This window comes from Micrasema longulum, unplaced genomic scaffold, assembly GCF_059751315.1.
Source record: "Micrasema longulum isolate JH-2025_06_02 unplaced genomic scaffold, ASM5975131v1 h1tg001000l, whole genome shotgun sequence".
In the NCBI taxonomy this organism is placed as follows: domain Eukaryota; kingdom Metazoa; phylum Arthropoda; class Insecta; order Trichoptera; family Brachycentridae; genus Micrasema; species Micrasema longulum.
This window is the reverse complement of record NW_028278188.1, coordinates 359127-373991: the sequence shown is the minus strand read 5'-3', so window position 1 is coordinate 373991 and position 14865 is coordinate 359127. Positions and strand designations below refer to the sequence as shown.

General features: G+C 32.2%; 1 protein-coding gene across 6 annotated transcripts in view; it reads left to right on the top strand.

Moving 5' to 3' along the window:
- Positions 1 to 508: 508 nt before the first annotated feature.
- bsk (mitogen-activated protein kinase dJNK) overlaps positions 509 to 14865 on the top strand; it is a 230256-nt gene continuing 215899 nt past the window's right edge. For all 6 annotated transcript variants that reach the window (XM_088232614.1, XM_088232611.1, XM_088232615.1 and 3 more), the window contains exon 1: positions 509 to 623. The gene's annotated coding sequence lies outside the window, so the exon portion shown is untranslated. The remainder of the gene's footprint in view (positions 624 to 14865) is intronic.

Sequence of the window (14865 nt, the reverse complement as noted above, 5' to 3'; positions counted from 1 at the left end):
TTGGTATGCCGATAAAACCCTAGAAATGCATTATATACTATGCTGAAAAAAAACTATTTAGATCTTTGACTCAATAAAAATATTTTCAACATATTTTGGACATGACACATAAACATGAAACCATTTAAGTTTCGTTAAATTGTTTTAATGGATGAGATTTAAAAAAAAAAACTGATATATGGAATTAAAGGTTTTCACGAGAAGACAAAAAAATGTTAATTGGTAACAGTTTTTTACCTATTCAGTTTTTTAAAAATGCACGCGATACACGCGAACTTTGAAACAAAATCTTGGAGGATTTAGGGGATTTTATCAGTCAATAAAGCTCGTAAAATTACACGTAACTGCGTTGCTAACTTTTTTTCTCAAATTTTGTCATTTGGAGGGTTTCAGTATCCCGACGATATTTTATTTCATGTCTTTTCAGGTAGGTTCACGATTTCAGGGAAAACAATATTTTAAAAAGGTTATCACTGAGGTTTGTGATTAATTTTATTATGTTGGTTAACCTGCTCCGTGTAAAAAGTATTTTTCCTTTTTGGTCGTCGGTGTGTCTAATATTTCGTGTTTTTTCGGCGAAATTTAGTTTCATATCTTCAAAAAATGTGGTGTTGATGTTTAAGGTAAGTAAAATAATAGATTTTCCGTATAACTTCCTAATTACATTCAACTTTTGTCGATAACCTGAGAACGTGTGCTCATCGATATTTATTATGTATGTTCTAAAATTTGACAGCATTGCTTTCAGTTTTTATGTTTTTAATCGATAATTGGCTAATTAATGCATTTTTTTCTTTTAAATACTAGAAATTACTATTGATCTATTGAATGCTGTCAAAGTTCTAACCCCAAATATATCCTTGACACCGCATAATAGCCCAAATATTGAATTGTGCAAACAATATCAGTTCGATGTGTCAAACGGAGCTTTGAAGAATATTATTTTGCTGTAATATTTATCAATATTTTATGACGTGAGTACTCTGTTTATTAAATTAGCTTGCAAATGGCAAACTACAGGCGTTTTCTGCAAATTTGTCAATAAATTTTCATGTACTTTGATCGACTTTTTGAGAAACTTAAATGAATACTAAAAATAATTTTATTTTCAAATATTATTATCTGGGTACTTATCATAATAATTTCATCAGACGACGTGTGTATTTATTATATTTAGTAAACACAATTTCTTTTGAAAATACTTGTCATAATTCTAAAAACTTTTTTTATCAACTGTGTCAAGTGTAATTATAATAAGTGCGTATTATGATTGGTACATAATACTGCTTTAACTAATTTAAACTGTTAGTAACTTTTATAAATGTACGTATTGCAAATATGTCTCGTGTATTTACACATTCTTTCTTACTTATGATTTATTGTGCATTATGTGACGTCAGAGTTGAATGAATTTTAATTTAACTATTTTCTTAAGATATTATGTTTTTAAAAATAAGTGATATGTTATAAATATAAGGGGTGTAAATTAAGCAAACCCAATGCATGCTTACTGTGCGTTCGAATGTTTAATAACCCTATGTATTGTTAATGTGTTAGTGTCTGTCAGTGAACCAAGTAAACATTCACATTAAGTTTGTGTTAGGTAGACACTAGAATGATGAAGGTGAATCAGGGTAAGTGTGGATATAAATAATTGAAGAGATGAACTAAATATTAATTTTGCAAATTTTTAATTATAATCTATCGACTCCAAATCTAATATGAAACTTCTTCTTCTTCTTCGTTTTTTATGGCCTTTTCACCTCTCAACTCGAGTGTTCTGGCCAGTGTCGAGTTTTTTTTTATTTTTTATTTACATATGTACACATGTGTCAGTAATATAATATATTAGTCAATTAGTATTTAATATAATATTAAATACATATAATAATATAAAATATTTACAGCTTAACACAATTTATAACTAGATATTTACATAGAATTTTTAATACATGTTTATTGGGTGGGGACAGGATAGTTAGAATATGCATAGGGAATAGGATATATCAGAGAAATCGGATAGGAAATCAGGATAACAATCATTTATGGGGCATCCAAAAAAACATGGTTTGAATCTTCCTCATCAGAGAGTCCCGGACGTGGATTCTGAGCAGGTGAGAACCATTGCAGCAGTGCTCAATGCGCATTCTGCATACGGAGGATGTCTCAAACTAATATGAAACGTTTGTTCTTATTTATATTTTTTTAAAACAATTTTGTAAAAATATTGAAAAATCAGTAAAATAACGAAACACGAGCGTATGAACACACTTACCCTTGTTTTACGGTAAGTGTAACCTATTTAAAATTTGTTTAGTATTACGGACTACAATAAATATGAAAATTGATTTATATCCAAAATGAAGCACTATTAAAAATATCATTTGTTTTTCTTTTGAAATAAGGCTCAATATATATGTATATATATATATATATATATATATATATATAAATGAATATATGTACACCGCAAGACAAATAAATTTACGAGTTCTCAAAAAAAACTAAAATTGACATATAATGAATTATTCTTGATATTTAATTAGTTTTTTTTATATTGTTTGACATATGTGATGACTACTCGTTATTTCAAGGTTAAAATAAAAAATCTTACTCATGAATTGTACTTAGAAATTGCCATTATATATCAGGTATCAGATTACCCGAACCTTAGAGACCCATAACGGTTCATTTATGGTCGAGTGTTTGTGATGGAATAATAAAAGACATGTTATTTTTTAATTCATATTTAAGAAGTAGGTTCTTATCGCTTTATTTTAAATTAAAGTATTTTACATTTAAACATATTTATAACATTTAAAAATATTTAGTACTTAGTGAATTCACCTTTATTTTTTATAACATGTAAAATTCTATTATTTAGAGAAGCGTAAAGCGAATCTAAAATTTCTGATGTTATTTCTTCTTCCCAAACTTGAATTAAGTTTTTTTTTAATTCCTCAATGTTTTTTGATTTTTTTTTCCCGACTTTTTTTTTCATAATAGCCCATAAATTTTCTATCGGGTTCAAATCAGGGCTATTCCCGGGCCACGTCAACGATTTTAAGCCAATTTTCGCCTTGAATTCATTGATCTATAAAAAAACAATAAATTATTTATCATGTGGTCACAAAATGCATTTAAAAATATATATATTTGTACTCATAGTGCGGGCTCTATGGCACGGCGCAGAATCGTCCTGAAAAATTGGGTCCGCGGTATACTGCGTAATGTCCTCGATTGTTGGAATAATATGTTTTTTTAACACTTTTTTGTACTGAATGGCATTCATCGTACCCTGTACAAAATTTAGAGGTCCTAAACCGTATGCTGTCATGCACCCCCAAATCATCACGTAGGGTGAATGTTTAACGGTTCGAGTGACGCACGACGGATGATATCTTTCCCCACGTTTTCGTCGAACTATCTTTCTGCCGTCTGGACCAAAAAGGTTGAATTTTGATTCATCAGAGAAAACAACATTTTGCCAATCCTCCAAGGTCCAATTCTGGTGCTCTTTCGCCCAATCCAGTCTAGCCTTCTTCATTTTGTCCGTGAGTAATGGTTTCTTTGCGGGACTCCGTGCTTGGAAACCATGCTCCAACAGCCGCCTGGACACTGTTTTTACTGAAAATGTTGATGTGCTGGTAGACTGCACCTCTGCGTGTATTTCAGGTGCCGTTAAAAATCGATCGCGCATAACAATTTTTTTTATTAAGCGATCATCTCGGGCAGATGTCACGCGCCCCCGTCCGCTTCCTTTTTTCCGTTCTATGGATCCAGTTTCTTGGATTTTTTAAAATAAAAACCTCACTGCACCTTCTGAATACCCAACTCGACGAGATATTTCACAATTAGATATGTTTTCTTGCGACAATGTGATTATTTTGGATTTTATCGCAATCGACATTTGCTTTGCACTTTCCATGATTGTTGTGTTATGTTCACTCAAACGCGGGTAAAACAAGACTGTTGAGACATTTTAAAATGTAAATATTGTAGAAAGGTGACACATAGTGTCCTTAATTTATTAAACAAAAGAAAGAGGTATCGATAAAGGATTTCTTAGAAAAAGGGTTCAGTAAAGTCAAGGGGCGCGGTAGCAGGTAAACTCGTAATTTTTTTTGTCTTGCGGTGTATGTTTGTCCTTTGTAGACTCAATAACTACTGGACCAATTAACATGCGATTTTAATCTAATTTAAATACATTTTTAATCTAATTTAAATACATTTTTAATCTAATACAAATAATCCAATTTACGTGAATTAGGTTTGTAAATAATATCTTCAAAATGGTCATCAGAAAAAAGTTAGGAGCGAATAGTGTCTTTCATTGAACTTCCAGGGTTGCATTCGACTAAAATGCATATTCCAAAAAATTTGGAGAATGTTATTTTTTTGAATAATAAAAAAGTTTGTATTTTAACGTTTAAGAACATCAATTAACGGATTAACGGATACTGAATTGATTAATTTCCTTACAATTTCTTATTTTTACATATTGACTTATTTTTAATGGATTTTTAGTAATGCTTAAATAATTTAACTGACATTTGATACATTATTGAACGGATTCGTAAGTAGCGCAGAGTTTGATATTTGCAAAAATAATATATATTTAAAAATGAATTATTTTAGAAAAATATTTAAAATAGGACTGACTTGAATTGGATTATTTATAATTTAACATAACTTGACATTAACAAATTACAACAGGGATGGAGAATACCTTAAATAAGGGAAAATGGAAGTCTAGGCATTTACAGGGCTTATGACCTGTCATTGGCTGGTTTAAGTGCCCACTTTACACACCGTGTAACATTCACCATTTTGCCTATGTTTGAACATTCAAATTTCTTCAATTCTTCCATTTGTTGGTTTTAGTGAAGTTAAAAAGCTGAAACCTTTATTGTTGTGAAGAGATTCATCTGACTGAATTATTTAAGGTATTCTCCATCCCTGTTGTAATTTGTTAATCTTAATGACTCCCGAGGGGGTGAAATCCAGTCTTTTGTCTACGAACATTTGGACAAACTCAAATATTGTAATAACTTGACATTATGATATGTTAATACTATTATGTTCAGATATGACCCGGAATTTGTAATTTAAAAAAACCCCCCTTAAGATATTCGTAATTTGCTTCTTCTTCAGGTTAGTAGAACTATCATAGACATACGTGTCAATTTTTAGCGCGATCTGTCATCATCGTTGCCAACCCTCCGGATTTTTCGGTAGATCTTACGATTTTGGGAGCATCCGAGGTTGGCAACTCTGGCCACCCCTCCCCCCCCGTCGTACTTACGGCCTTTGATGGGGATAATTAATCTACACGTTAGCAATGGTAGCCACACCCCTCCCCACGATATTTGGGTTGATTTTTGCTGTCTGTCATGTAGTTTGTTTCTGGCAGCTGTGTAAAACAAGTCGATCTTTGGTGTCTTCAATTTTACAACAACAAAGCATCACGCCGGGTAGGCAGAGAGGATAGAACGCCACATCACTCTATCTTTGCATACATATCTTGCTTCCTCTGCATTCATACATCTTCTCATGCACGCGCGCCGATTATTCCGACTTTTGACATGTCTATCTTCAAGTATTTGTTGGGTTTGGTTATGTCACGTCTTTCTTGGTCTTCCTCTATTTCTGCATCCATCAACATTCGCATTGTAAATATTCTTAGCCGTTCTTTCGCTGTCTATTCGCTCGAGATGTCCAAATCGGCGCAGAGCTCCTTTCTTTATTTTGTCGATAATGCTTATCTCAGCCTTACATAATGTACGGATCTCAACATTTGTGCATCTATCGTACACAGTTTTACCACACATTCTCCCGAGAGATCGCATTTCGACAGCATTCAGCCTACTTTTATCCCTGTTTTTCCAAGTCCATACTTCGCTCCCATACATCAGGGTTAATTTTACTGTGTGGAAATTAGGCTAGAAAAAGAACCTGTCTTAAATGTTGTCTCTCCAACAAAATTTCATGTGCAAATGCATTGAAAATGTTACATAAAGCTTATGGGGAGTTTGATTTGTCAAAAACACAGGCATGCGAGTGGTACAAAGCGTTCGAAGTGGTCCGAGAAGTGGTTGAAGACCTGCCTCATCCTCGTCGTCCGACCACATAAATTTTGGAATAAAATATAAAAAAGTGAAGAAAATAGTGCTTAAAGATCATCAAGTGATCATAAGTTAGCTTCCAACCTTGATATCTCAATTAGATCAGTGCACAGCATTATACACGATGTTTTGGACATGAGACGTCTTTGCTGCGCAACTTGTGCCAAGATTGCTTAATTTTCTTCAAAAAGATAAATGCAAATCTGTGGCTGAAGAAATGCTTTCTATGGACGATACACGCCGTTCAGCGCATCATTACGGGTGATGAGACGTGGGTGTATGAATATGTCGTGGAAACAAGTTGACAATCTTCTGAGTGGCGCTTGGCAACTGAGCCAAAACCATAAAAAAACCACTCCAAACTCGCTCAAAAACATGGTGATGTTGACTGTTTTCTTCGATTATCGGGTGTTGTGCACTCGAGAGTTCTCTTGCACCTTTCGACAGGCGGTCAACAAGGAATACTATTTAGGCGTATTAAAGCATTTGAGGGAGAATATTCGAAAAAAGCCAGATTTATAGAAAGATAACTCTTGGTTCTGCATCATATGATGCGTCGTCTCACACATCTTTCCTCATACGCGATTATTAAAAAAAAAAAAACCATTAAAGTCGTTCCCCAAGCACTGTATAAACCTGATTTTGGCTCTGTGTGACTTTTTTTACTGTTCCTTAAATTTAAATTACCACTTCGCGGAAAGTATTTTGATTCGATCGAGGCTAAAAGCCATTCCGAAATCGTCCTACGAGAAGTGCTGTGAAGATTGGAAAAAACGTTGGCATATGTATATGTGTATTGCCTCTAATGGTGATTATTTTGAAGGGGATAACATAAATATTGTTGAATAATAATTGAGCTAAAGTTCTTTTTTTTTTACAAATTCCTGGTCATAAAATGTTCTTCTTTCCTGTGCCGAGTTATGACATAGACGAACCAAAAATAATAATACGTCGTAAATCATAATAATATGGATATAACTATAAAATAATTATAGGTACGTAGGTACACTATACATTATAATAACATCTATAGAACTATAATGTAATTCACATTCATTACACAAATTTCAATAATTTTAGAATACAACAGCAACAATAAACCATCACGCCGTTTTCCCGTAGGGGTAGGCAGAGAGGATGGAATGCCATATCACTGTTTTATTGAATTTTTCACAATGTGTTTTTACACTGCAATATTTCATAGTGCCTAGACAGACTGGCACTCGAAGCGTAAGAGTTTCCATATAACATAAAAAAACGCTTGAAATAGCCACCGATCAGTGAACGAATGCGTTGATGTTGATTTATTCAATGAAAGCACGAAGAAAATCAATTTGTTACTATGATTATATACCTTCTAGTTTCGTGGGAAAAACGAAAAAACTTCGGCTCAGCCTAAACATGCTGTCGGGATGTGTCAGATTACGTTCGGCTATATAAGTCATATTATGTATAATATAACAAAGAAGAAAAAAGCGCTTTACTCATTAAATTTATACGTTTATTTTATTGTGTATTTTATTTATCACTTATTTTATGAATTCGTAAGGTTTAACAATAAAAACGCCTAATTTTGGGCATTTTGAGGGGACTATTAACTTATTGAAATAAGTTTCGGTTTCGGTCGAAACTAGAACAGAAGCCGAAATTCGGTTACGGCTGAAAATCTCTTTTCGGTCGGCCGCCAATACCTACATTATTATATAGTAAACCTGAGAATTCTGGGCAAACAAAAGTAAAATCCGTAAATACTTGGTACGTTTATGGTTATAAGTTTACTTAAAACAGTAAGGGTCTTACTTATAAATCGGGTATAAAGTAAAGCTTGAGAATAGTGGTAGAATAATGATGGTATAGCAAAAGTATTACTTATAAACCTCGCATAGAGTTTAACTCAGATCAAATCTGGGATAGCGACCATAGAATAAACTATAAAATTCGTTTTTAACTTCTCTTCTTTCTTATTTTGATTTCTTTTTCTAACGGTTTTCTCCATGTTCTCGATTACACTGACAGTAGTCTCGATTTGACTTTGACGTTTGTTTGTGTTGTTATAAAAGTTACTGCGCACGCGCACATATCAGTGTTGACTGTTAAAAAAAATAAGCATGAAATAACCTGTGAATTGTTATTCTAGGTAAAAAATATTTTTTTAGTAAGTTTTTTTTATATATAAGTTTTTTTTTATATCGGTTATTAATTGTTAAACCGGGTATAGTTATTTCTCAATATAAACCTGATATAAGGAAATCTAATAAGTAAGGCCTTAAATAACAGGTCGGAAACCCTGTACATGCCAGGATTTCTACATTTGCTTCTTAAAAAGTGTCTCAATCTGTATTGACATATGTATCGATCTATGGTTTTCTGTTCGAAAGGTTGAAGTGAGAAAATCTATGAAAAATCGAATATAGACCCGCTTCTAACTATCAAACTCCATGCTCTCAACCCAATGGACTAGATAATGAGCCATGAAGAGATGAAAGACGTCTTGTGTTTACACCATACACATTTACGGTAATGGGTAAAGATTTCTTACCTGTTAATCTGTATCAGCGCATTAAATTTTGTGAGCGCTCTTCCTTTTTTCCGGGTCATATGCACAGAATGCTCTAATTGTTCTCGAAATTGTAGGTACCAATGACAAAAAGCCCGGACATAAAATAACACCACGTATTTTATGCACGTGCGAAGTCGTTAAATCACCCAATCTTTTTCTCGTTTCTTTAGACATTTTATACGATATTGGGATGCAAAAACAACCGAAAATTTATGTAGTTTTATACAAATCAAAGTGTAAAGAAAATATTGCCTGTTGGGGTGATTCAGCTATTTTTCACACGCTGAAGACCCCGAGGTCACACGCTATTTTAACGAATAGAGGTTTCAGTTATCGTTTTTAATATTTATTTATTTAATATAAGAAAACAACAGCCATTAAAAAAAAAATACAATATTTACAAACAAACCAAAATTATATATGTAATATTTTCTATATATTGCTTAATACGAGTACATTGCCAAAAATGCATATTTTTGCAGTTTTACTCCGTATCACTCGACTTGTTAATCTCCATCTTAGAACAGGCTGAGTCACGTTAGATTGAGACTATCATAAACAGAGAACACTCCGTTTTCATTTTCTATTCACTAGTTTTACATAGATTCCCTGTTATTAAATATGTAATACTTATTTTATGCAATAAATTTATAAAATAAATAAATAAAAATCATATCGCCAACAGATTTACACAAAGTAACCCACCTCACATTAGCTTATTTTAAAACTAAAGAAAAAAAAATTATGTACACTTTTTTATTTTATTTTATTTTAATTTTTGTTTTTATTTTTTTTACAATATACATAAGAGGTAAAACAGATTATTCAATAAATAAAAGATAATTACATAGCAATGAAATACACATTAACAGTAAAATTAGTAAACAAAAAATCCCACAAAGGCATGGCCTGTTCGTGAGCATTAGTTTTCGTTGACACTAAAAGCTTCTATTTAAAAAAAATAACATTTGTTATGAAATCTTCGAATTCTTTTTATCTAATCTTCGTTATTTTTTATACTTTTTTGTTGAAGTGTCATTATTTGTTTTAATATTTTTAATATTATGCTCTTCTAAGGATCTCAAATTTTGTTTGAGGATAGGTTTGATTTTTGAATCTTTAACGGCAGTCATCTTATTTATATCAGTTTTAATATGAAAGTATCTAAATAATTATTTAAAAAAATAATAATGTTGGGTTAAATAATTATGATTAATTATTATTTACCAATGAGGCTCTAGAGTTTTCTTTGTAGTCGTTTAGAATGAGAAAATATGTATCGATTTCAGAAAATAATTCGGACATACGAGACAGCGGTGTTCCGTGTTAATACGTTACATATTTCCTGTTTCTTTTTTTGTTGCTATGCCCTTGAATTGATTTTTCACAAAAAATATTCAAATAAATCATATAGAAATCTTAAATACTCCCTTTAACCTAACGAAAGTGAACTGAAGTGTTTACGCTTCCGCATTACGCTACCATGCTAGAGGAGGCTAGATGCTGAAATTCTGTTACTTATTTTCTTATTTGACATGGTTGAGGCTTCATCAAGTTCTGAGAGATTCACTATTATTTTCATTTGATAAATTTGTGTACAGCGTAAATTATTTTACAAATTCCACGGCGGATGACTAATATATAAAGCAAGGTAAAAAAATCTCAGATAACTTTCGATAAACCGCGTATCTTTCGATGACTAATGCCTCAAAAATGAGGTCATAAAAAGTGCATAAAAATAATATTAGTTTCGCTCAAAACTTGTGAAATTGAAAGATGTCTCGGCACGTGCGTGTGGGCGTGGGAAATAGGCACATTTTGAAAGTTTCCGAAGTTTGTTTTAACTGTGGCCAGTTTTGTTATAACATTATTTTTATGTAAACGAGTTATTCACTCTAGGAAAACTAAGTTGAAATATAAATATAATATTATTATGACAAGATACATATTTTTACATTTGGGAATCGTTATTTTGATAATACGTTTTTATTAGGAAATAAAAACAATTCCATTTTTAATTCCGAATTTAAACGGCATGTTTTTTTTACTTTTGAATTTCAAGGTTTCAGCTCAACGAATGAAAGAATTAAGAAATATTGATGGTCTAACTTGGACCAGCCAATGACAGTTCATACGCACTGTAAACGTTTAGAATTTCATATTCCCTTCCCTGAAAATGTTCTCCGTCTCTGTTGTAATATGTTGATAATATTTTCAATTATTTGAGTAAGGATTTAGATCATTTTGAAGAAGCCTTAACTTACAACTGGAACTTAACTGTTTACGACGCATTTCACCCTTAGCCATACTCGGATCCTTTAACACAATAGTTTTTTCTTTTTGTGAGAAATGCAAGCTAATATTATTTAACCATCGCTGTTCAATTAAGTTATTGATTTATCTATGCATTCTAGTTGACTGCTCGTGGACAGGTACGCAATATGTCGCACTGTAGGGAAGATAATTTAAAATTTCATTAACATTAACGATCTGATTTAAGATATTATCATTATAAATAATGATAATATCTTAAATCCTAAGGATCCGTGCACAATGGAGTTTTAGTCCCAACACTTATGTATGGAAGTGAAACATGGAACTGGCAGAAGAAGGATGAAAGCCGAGTGAATGTGGTTGAAATGCGATTTATTCGACGAATGTATGGGAAATCAATGTATGACAGGATTACGAATTATGATATCAGGCGAGAGTGTAAATCTGAGTCAAGTTTGATTGATAAGATCAAGGAAAGGGTCTCTAAAATAGTTTAGTCATGTAGAACGAATGGACGACGAAAGAATGGTAAAACAAGTATATATGGCGAAAATGGTACGTGGTATGATCAGATAAACCAAAATCTTAAGTCTGGTCATATCAAAAGCAGACAGAACCAAAGGGCATGTATGACAAGATGTATGAATGTGGAAGAAGCTAGGAATATATGCCGGGATAGACGTGTGTGCCGGTCCATTTTCTCTGCCTACCCCTACGGGGAAATGGCGTGATGGTAGTAGTAGTAGTAGCTAAGGAGTAAAATCCAGCCTTGTCTACAGGCATTTGGACATATTCAAAATATTATTTGTATCTATGATAGTTAAAGCGAACATAATTAATTGAAAAACTAAGAAATTACTAAATTAATATCTATCGACAATATTTTGCATTGCATCCAAATGTTTGTCGACATGTACTGGATATTAGCTCCTAGAAAATTTATCAAGGTTGATATGGATGCTTGAATACAAGCATAATGTCGATTGTTTCACAGTATGTAATGCAATCACTCAAACCTGTTTTTCAATATTTGTTATAGTTAACGGATTGCTGGAAAAAATGGATTTATAATAAATGGTGTGTGTGTTGTTTTCGCCTAGAAAAGGGAACGCTAATAACCGCCACCGACGCCGACGACCGGTTGAATAGGCAAATGTTTCTACTTCACAGGCAACTGCACTTACGTGGATCAGTGAAAATTGATAGTGTGTTGTAATATTGGGCTTATAGTACATTTACCTTTAGGACGCCATATTACCTACCTATGTGCAAGCCGCAAGTATTTAAATAGGTAATATTAAAAACATACATAAAAATACAATAATAATAATTATGGATAACTTATATAGCGCCATTTTCGTAATATAACACCTCAAGGGCGCTTTACAAAGTGATTATATAAAGATATAAATTTTATTTTAACTGCTTAATTTAAGAAAAATAATGTACTTTTTCATATTACTTTTCCACCACATGCCAAGAATTTATTCAAATGATTTAGAGAACAAGTGGGTTTTAAGTTTCTTCCGGAACATCACTTCACTCTCACAGTTTCGGATTTCTGCTGGGAGAGCATTCCATGCCGTAGGGCCTGCGACCGCAAATGCACGTTCGCCGAATTTAGTGCGCTGTTTATTATAATATACAATGAAATAACCTACGAAACTGTTCATAAAAATTTGTGTCTTTCATCAGTTTCGCATATTGACTATCAATTTTTAAAAACTAATTAAGCGATTTTTTTTTTTTTTTTACAATCAAACCGTAGAAATAACAAAGCATAGAAACTTTAAGAGCTAAAAATATTATTTTTATTGGCGCGATTTATTTTACAAACAGTTGTATTTTATTTATTTAATTATCTTTGTGTTTATAATTCTTCTGTACGTGTGATGTCACTGAACTCCTAAACGGCTTAACCGATGTATGTGCGGTTTACGGAGAAATGTTGATCTTTACGCTGCGTGTGTTCATAGATATAAAAATCTTGAATATAGTATGTAAAAAAGAAGTAAGTAAGAAGCAGTAGTAAGGTAAGTAAGTAGAAAAAAGGCATAAATGTTTTATTCATCGATCAACCAGGGCTGCATTAGAGGAGAATGCATGTACAAAAAAAATAGAAGGATTTGTTACTTTTGTGTATAAAAAAGTTTGTTTTTGAATACTCAAAAAAGTATTTGTTTTTTGTGGATCTCAATCAGATTAATTCCTTAAACTCCTTACAATTTCTACCCATTTTTTTTTACTGGTTTTTTGGTAAAACTAAAATAATATTAACTGATATTCAATACATTTAAAAAAAACGTATTCCTACATTAGTGCACCCCTTGTGGTGAAGAGAGCGGAATCTGATGTTTGCAAAAAGAATTCCATATAAAATTTTAATTTTTTTGGAACTTAACCGTAAATAAGTACCTTGGTACCTACTTAAATTCAATATTTTAATATAAATAATTTTTAATTTTGGAATTCAATCATAAAAAAAGTACCTAGGTACCTATTTATCAATGAAAAGTCTTTTTCCAAGCTAATATCAGGCAAGCCAATGTTCGGGCAGGACAACGTTTGTCGGGTCCGCTAGTTATATAAAAGGCCTAAGACAATTCCAACAGTTACATGAAGAAACATATGTACAAGAAACTGAAAAAATATAACATTGAAATATATTTGCTAAGATAAACGATGGCAATCAAATAATGGTATACAATATATTCATAAACACGATTATCATATAAGACTTCGAGCTAACCCATGCCAATCAATTTTCATCCAACACTGTGTTAGTGGCAAAGAGATCTACGAAAAGCTGGAAGATCTATCCCGAAGGATTCCAAGTTGTGTGAAGAATTGACTAATCTACACATTCTGGACATCGGGGCATTAAAACAAAAGTTGATCTTAGAAGGTTTGATAAATAACAGATTTTGATTTCTGGTGACATAGTTGGGAACATGAAAAGAAATTGATTGCATCAGAGATGGGACATCACTTATAGCACTTATTTTAATTGATGTAAAAAGGAGGAACTTAGAAATATAAAAATGTTTACGTCAAATGCATACCTATATTTAAATTATTAAAACATATTCTAGCAGGCAGAAATCTGACAATAATTATTGTCGTAGCAAAATAAAAGTACCCTTCGTATATACATTTTGAAGCGTGCCTTACGATCAAATCGTTTTTCAAAAAACACTGCTTGTTAAAAATAAACAATGAAGCTCACATACAGTTGAAAATAGTTCAGAAACCGCATATGCGCATCAAACAGAAGGCGACTAAACTACTCTTAAACGAGTAGTTTTACGTTTTGACCCATTAGTTTCTTTGTAAACGTCGCTTAGTACGCAACTCCCGATTTGAATTTAACTATGCCGTGTTGTATCGTTTTAAAGTGTAGGAATGCTGCTGGGATCAACAAGAAACAGGATGAGATCACATTTCATGTGTAAATAGCAAATGCATGTGTAAGTAGCAAAATGCATTACTCAAAAATTTTATTATTTTTCCAGCTGTCAGATTGTCAAAGAAAACAAAATTGATATTTTGTTAGTGTTGCTAGGTAGTCAATTTTTTTACGCTACTTTTTATTAATAAGAACATAGGTTTTAATTGATTTAGTGGTATTTTAGCTTTCCTGCTGATGAAAGAAGGAAAACGGAGTGTATAAAAATTATACAAATAGTACGGCGAGATGAATTTAGGAAACCAAAAAATTGAAACATAATTTGCTCGGTGCATTTTGAGGAGAAATGTTTTTATGACACAAAAGGTCTTTTATCTAAATGTAAAACTCTAATGATTAGTTCTGTTTCTAAAAGGCAGTATTATAAAAAGCTCACTCAACAAAGGGGAAATTGAAATTATCGGGTAGACTGTATTGATATTTGATAGTGAAAGTGGGGC